The sequence below is a fragment of the Ursus maritimus genome, assembly GCF_017311325.1.
Source record: "Ursus maritimus isolate PB19 chromosome X unlocalized genomic scaffold, ASM1731132v1 scaffold_X1, whole genome shotgun sequence".
Lineage (NCBI taxonomy): Eukaryota > Metazoa > Chordata > Mammalia > Carnivora > Ursidae > Ursus > Ursus maritimus.
Window position 1 is genome coordinate 84,466,174 of NW_024423319.1, and position 7,449 is coordinate 84,473,622.

Consider the following 7,449-nt stretch of genomic DNA (forward strand, 5'->3'; position numbering starts at 1 on the left):
GTCTCCAGGAGTCACAGGAAACAGCAGGGGTGTGCATGCATTTGATTATAAACATGGCTTTCTCCCACCCATGGATACACTGAATTTAATGCACAGATCGTAGAAGAGGAAGCTTATCTCGGTCAGTTCAAACAAAACTGAAAGAAGCAGGGGTCCCTGGGTGGCGCAGTCATTAAGCGTCTGCCTTCGGCTCGGGGCGTGATCCCAGCGTTCTGGGATCGAGCCCCACATCAGGCTCCTCCGCTGGGAGCCTGCTTCTTCCTCTCCCACTCCCCCTGCTGTGTTCCCTCTCTCCCTGGCTGTCTCTCTGTCAAATAAATAAACAAAAAATCTTTTAAAAAAAACTGAAAGAAGTAAAGATTTGAACAAATAATAGTTGGACATGAGACTTCTTGGTTTGTTCCCGTTTTATTTATTTATTTTTACACTACCTTAGTACAGCATTCAATTACAATATTGTAGTAAGAAAAAACATCCAGATGACAGATGCCCACAAAATGTGAAGCTCTAGCTGTTAATTCTGTGAGTCTATGCCTATTACACAGAAACCTCTCTGCGGAAGCTAAGCTATAAAAATCCTCCCGTTCCCTGATTATACCAAAAATCAGGTAGCTCCAAAAGCCCATTATACGCCATTCAAGGATGGTTATTAGAAAGTAGACTAGAGATCAACTCCGTTTTGTTCTGGTTCATTATTTCCTGCTTTTCACATGTATCTGTGTAACACTTTGCTCTTTTCCCAGGTCTGGCTATTGCTTCGAATAATTGCTGTGACATTTTTCTTTCCTGGCTATGAGAGACTGTGGAACATGATTGGCTTGGAAGGACTCAGCAGGGCTTTAGTCTCATGGCTTGTTTTTGGTGAAAAGGGGAACAGAATAGAACCCTGTGGTTTCAGTTTTAGTCAGAAACAAACCTAGCTCTTAAAGGGAAATGCACACAATTTTGCCTTTGGAAGATGATTTTAAAAACCACCCTTTTCTTTTCTGAACTCCTTTCAAAATACACTGAATCGGCTGGGGATGGTTTAGGCCAGTGCCATCAAGTAGAGATTTCTTTTTTCTTTTCTTTTTTTTTTAAGATGTTATTTATTTATTTGACAGAGCTAGAGACAGCCAGCGAGAGAGGGAACACGAGCAGGGGGAGTGGGAGAGGAAGAAGCAGGCTCCCAGCAGAGCAGGGACCCCGATGCGGGGCTCGATCCCAGGACCCTGGGATCACATCCTGAGCCGAAGGCAGACACTTAACGACTGAGCCACCCAGGCGCCCCAAAGCAGAGATTTCTTGATGAGATATTCTAAAACTCCAGCTGTTTAACACATTAGCCACTAGCTACGAGTAGCTATTGAGGACTTGAAATCGGGCTACGTGCAAATGGAGGGGCTGAAAATTTCATTTAATTTATTTGTAATTAATTCGAATTAAAATTTAAATAGTCACATGTGGCTGTCACATCAGATAACTAGTAGCCAGCCAAGAAGCGATAAAGCCATCTGGTAATACTATCGAGATGCAAACCTTCCCATGTTTCTGCCCTAGTATTTTTAGTTGCAGGCCTTGATTTTTATGCTCCTTGCCTTGTGGCTGCAAAGGACCGTTGTGCCTTCAGCCATCATATCTGCATTCCAGAAAGGAAAAGGAGGAAGTAGAAGAAAAACTAGAAATCATCTGTATATGTCACATGGCTACTCTGAGGTGTCGTAGAGAGTGGGGAATGGAGTGTTTAGTTTTCATGGCTTCTGTAGCAGAGGGAGGCAGAGAGAATATAGAGTTTGGGTCAGCCGATCTATAATGTCTGTCCAACACCAAAATTTATTAGACCCTCATGGATTACAGAGAAACTAAACATGTGCTTACAAAAGAAGAGCCGATTAGGTAGTTGTCTGGCAAGGGGACAGGCAGATAACTGGAAGCTACCCCAGTGATTCTGGTGTACAAGGAATTGCATCCATTTTCAGTTTATGAAATCCGAGAGACTTAAGTACAGAAAGAAGTGATATGTCTCCGATCATACAGATAATACCTTAAGGAGTAGAGATTCTCAACCTTGGTTGAGGAGTGGAATTACCTGGGGAGGTTTAAAAAGTCCCAATGCCTAGGCTGTACCCGTGACTAATTAATTCATCCTCAAGGGGAGGTGTTTGGAGTGTAGCTAAGGTTGAGAACTGTGTTGTGGTTACCTATTGCTGCGTAACAAAAATACTCCAAGAAGAATTCCACAAAACAAGAATAGACGTGGGGAACTCAGTGACTCCATCAAACGTAATAACATTTATATTATTGGAGTTTCAGAAGAAGAGAGAGAAAGGGCGGCAGACAATTTATTTGAAGAAATAGTAGTTGAAAATTTCCCTAATCTGAGGGAAGGAAACAGATATCCAGATCCAGGAGGCACAGAGAATTCCCATCAAAATCAACAAGAGTTGATCAAGACATGTTGTAATTAAACTTGCAAAATATAGTGATAAAGAAAGAAATCCTAAAGGCAACAAGACAAAAAAAGTTATTAACTTATGAGGGAAAACCCATAAGGCTAGCAGATTTTTCAGCAGAAACTTGGCAAGCCAGAGGAAAGTGGCATGATATATTCAGAGTGCTGAATGGGGAAAATTCTGCAGCCAAGGATACCTTGTCCAGTAAGGCTGTCATTCATAATAGGAAGAGAGATAAAGAGTTTTCCAGACAAACAAAAACTAAAGGAGTTCATGGCCACTAAGCCAGCCCTGCAAGAAATATTAAAGGTGACTCTTTGAGTGGAAAGGAGAGACCAAAAGTGGCAGTATAAGGGTAAGAAACACAAAAACAGTAAAAATGAATATATCTGTAAAAAGTCAGTCAAGAAACTCACAAGAAAGGATATAAAATATATTAACATATACCTAAAACATAGGGAGGAGAGGAGAAAAGAATGGGTTCAAACTTAAACTATCAAGTTAATATAGACCGCTATAAGTAAAAGACGTTATGTACAAACATCATGGTAACTACTAATCAAAAACCAGTAATAAGCATGCAAAGAATAAAGAGAAAGAAATCCAAATATTTCACTAAAGAAAATCAGCAAACTGTGAAAGAGAGAAAGATGAGACAGGAAAAGAAAGGATCAGAAAATCTTTAGAAACAACCACAAAACAAGTAATAAAATGGCACTAAATACATATCTTTCAATAATTACTCGGAATGTAAATGGACTAAACACTCCAATCAAATTATACAAGGTGACAGAATGGATAAAAAACAAGACCCATCTATCTGCTGCCTATAAAAGACTCATTTTAGACTTAAAGTCACCTGCAGATTGAAAGTGAGGGGGATGGAGAAACATCTATCATGCAAATGGATGTCAAAAGAAACTTGAGTAGCAATACTTATTTCAGACAAAATAGACTTTAAAGCAAAGGCTCTAACAAGAGACAAAGAAGGATACTACATAATGATAAAGGGGACAATCCAACAAGAATATGTTACAATTGTAAATATTTATGCATCACACCTGGGAGCAACCCCAATACATAAAACAGTGAATAACGAACATAAAGAAACTAATTGATAATAATACAATGATAGTAGGGACTTTACCACTTCACTTACATCAATGGACAGATCATCTAAACAGAAAATCAACAAGGAAACACTGGCTTTGAATGACACGCTGGGAGCAGATGGACTTAACAGATATATTCAGAACATTCCATCCTCAGACAGCAGAATACACATTCTTTTCAAGTGCACGTGGAACATACCTCAACATAATAAAGGCCATCTACGAAAAAACCCATGGCGAACATCATCTTCAATGGGGAAAAACAGAGCTTTTCCATAGTACTGGAAGTCCTAACCACAGCAATCAGACAACAAAAAGAAATAAAAGGCATCCAAAGTGGTAAGGATGAAGCAAAACTTTCACTATTTGCAGATGACATGATACTCTATATAGAAAACCCGAAAGACTCCACCCAAGAACTGCTAGAACCGATAAACGAATCCAGTAAGGTCGCAGGATACAAAATCAATGCACAGAAATCTGTTGCATTTCTATACATCAATAATGAAAGAGCAGAAAGAGAAATTAAGAGAACAATCCCACTTACTATTGCACTAAAAGTAATAAGATACCTAGGAATCAACCCAACCAATCAAGTGGCAGACCTGTGCTCTGAAAACTATAAAACGCTGATGAAAGAAATTGAAGATGAAACAAACAAATGGAAAATCATTCCATGCTCATGGATTGGAAGAACAAATAATGTTAAAATGTCTATGCTATCCAAAGCAATCTACACATTTAAAGCAACCTCTATCAAAATACCAACAGCATCTTTCACAGAGCTAGAACATAACATTCTAAAGTGTGTATGGAATCACAAAAGACCCCGAATAGCCAAAGCAATCTTGAAAAAGAAAAGCAAAGCTGGAGGCATCACAATTCCAGACTTCAAGTGATATTACAAAGCTGTAGTGAACCAAACAGTATGGTACTGGCACAAAAATAGCCACATAGATCAATGGAACAGAATAGAAAACCCAGAAATAAACCAGCAGCTCTATGGTCAATGAATCTTTGACAAAGCAGGAAAGAATATCTAATAGGAAAAAGACATTCTCTTCAACAAATGCTGCTTGGAATACTGGACAGCAACATGCAAAAGAATGAAACTGGACCACTTCTTACACCATCCACAAAAATAAATTCAAACTGGATGAAAGACCTAAACGTGAGACCTGAAACCAAAAAATCCTAGAAGAGAACACAGGCAGTAATATGTAGCAACTTCTTTCTAGCTATATTTCTTGAGGCAAGGGAAACAAAAGCAAAAATAAGGTATTGGGACTACATTAAAATTAAAAAGCTTCTGCACAGCGAGGGAAACAATCAACAAAACTAAAAGGCAACCTACAGAATGGGAGAAGATATTTGCAAACAACACATCCAATAAAGGGTTAGTATTCAAAATATATAAAGAACTTATAAAACTCAACAGCCAAAAGCCAAATAATCCAATTAAAAAAATGGGCAGAAGACATGAAAGGACCTTTCTCCAAAGAAGACATCCATGGGTTCAACAGACACATGAAAAGACGTTCATCATCACTCATCATCAGGGAAATACAAATCAAAACCACAACGAGACCTCACCTCACACCCGTCAGAATGGCTAAAATCAACAACAAAGAAACAACAGGTGGTGGCGAGGATGTGGAGAAAAAGGAAACTTCTTGCACTGTTGGTGGGAACGCAAACTGGTACAGACACTGTGCAAAACAGTATGGAGATTCCTCAGAAAGTTAAAAATAGAACTACCCTAGGATTCAGCAACTGCACTACTGAGTATTTTCCTGAAGACTACAAAACACTAATTCAAAGGAATAATGCACCCTGATGCTTAGAGCCACATTGTTTACATTAGGCGAGATAGGGAAGCAGCCCAGGGGTGTATTGACTGATGACTGGATAAAGAAGAGGTGGTCTATATAGAGAATGGAATATTATACAGCCACAAAAAGAATGAAATCTTGCCATTTGCAACAGGATGGCTGGAGCTAGAGTGTATAATGCTCAGTGAAATAAGGCAGAGAAAGACAAATACTGTATGATTTCACTCATACGTGGAATTTGAGAAACGAAACAAATGAGCAAAGGGTAAAAAAGAGAGAGGGAGACAAATCAAGAAACAGACTCCTAATTTTAGAGAACAAACTGGTGGTTACCGGAAGGGAGGGGTTGGGGGGATGGGTGGAAAAGGGGGTGGGGATTAAGGAGGGCACTTGTGATGAGCACTGTGTGGTGTATGGAATTGTTGAATCACTATCTTGTACATCTGAAACTAATAGAACACTGTAAATAACAACAATGACAACACCCCAAATCTGGAATAGAGCCCAAGATTCCATAGGGGTTGCCAATGCTACTGGTCCTTGGACAACACTTTGAGTAGCAAGGGTGTAAGAGGATTCCAACCTCAAGCTGGTCAGCTGTGTCTTCCTAACTGCCCCCCCCCACCAAGCATAGTCACTCAGGGTCCAGTCCTTGCTGCCTTTGTGAGTGTGTGTGTAATAAGTAATAAAAAGTTGTTAGAGGGGCGCCTGGGTGGTTCAGTCAGTTGGGCGTCGACCTTCGGCTCAGGTCACGATCTCAGGATCCTGGGATCAAGCCCCGCGTCGGGCTCTCTGCTCGGCTGGGAGTCTGCTTCTCCCTCTCCCTCTGTGCTCTCTCTCACTCTCTTGCTATCTCACTCAAATAAATAAATAAAAATCTTAAAAAAAAAAAAGATGCTAGAAAGAAAGCTCTCACCCCCTCCAGTAAAAAGATCAAAATATCAGATCAGGCTCAAGTGATGAGCAAAGAAATAACAATTGAGTTTTCAGGAAGAACCTATGGTTTTCTTAAGCATTCTCTGTCATTTAGCTAAATGTTTTTCCTGGACAGCCTGGGACCTGGGTCACACAGTGAGGCCCAGGCCCTAATTCTGGCTTTGCCACCGATTACCTGTACAAGCATAGGTAAATGACCTGTATCCCTCACTTTTCTGATCTGGAAAATTACATAAATGCAGATCTTCCCTAAGGTCTCTTTCAGCTCAAACTCGCTCCACAACCCACAGCTTCAGAGAGCGGTTACACTTGTTTCACTGAAAGTGTATGCTTGTCCCCAGAGTGTAACTGAAGAGACCCATAGCCATCTCCCTCTTCACCCATTCATCAATCTTGTTTTCGATGCATTTCAATGCAGCTTGCACCCATCGGTGCATTTCCTCCTAGATATTTAAGTATGCGTAAAGTTAACTCTAATATCGCAGTTCCATTTGTTCCCTCGAGGTCACGTTTACATACAACACAATAATGCACAAATCTTAAGTGGACCAGTCTACGAGTTTTGACAAATGCGCACACCTGTGTATCCCAAACTCTGCTCAAGATACAGAACGTTATTCTCACCTCGGAAAGTTCCCCGGGGATGTAGATTTTTCAGTAGTCTTCTTTTTCATCTCACAAATGGACCAACCGTAGACCCACAGGAGGTAGTCTAAACATTGCCCCACGGCTAAGCAGAACACAGAGGAATGAGTGGAAACACGATGACGCAGGGGACACAGTAGTCTTTCCTGGGGCAGCCCGAGGCTGTGGCCTGAATTACAGATTGCTCATAGAAGGACTGTGCGTGTTTCACAACTATTTTGAGAGCCTTTGGGAGCTGTTGCCACTCGACAAGGAACACAAAAATGCTCACCCTCGGACCTTTGCACAAGTTAGAAAAGGCTCCCTTTTCCAAACGGAAGTAGCCCCCACCAGGGTGCACGTTTGGTGAGCAGGAGGTTTGGCCCGGGCTCACCTGCTCTCCCCTTCGGCCTGCACTCTTGAAAGTTACCTGCATGAGCATGCCTGAGCCCCCGGGTGACTGCTCTGCTCCACGCCCTGTATGCTTGGAGCTGGTGAGACGGTGGTGGGAAA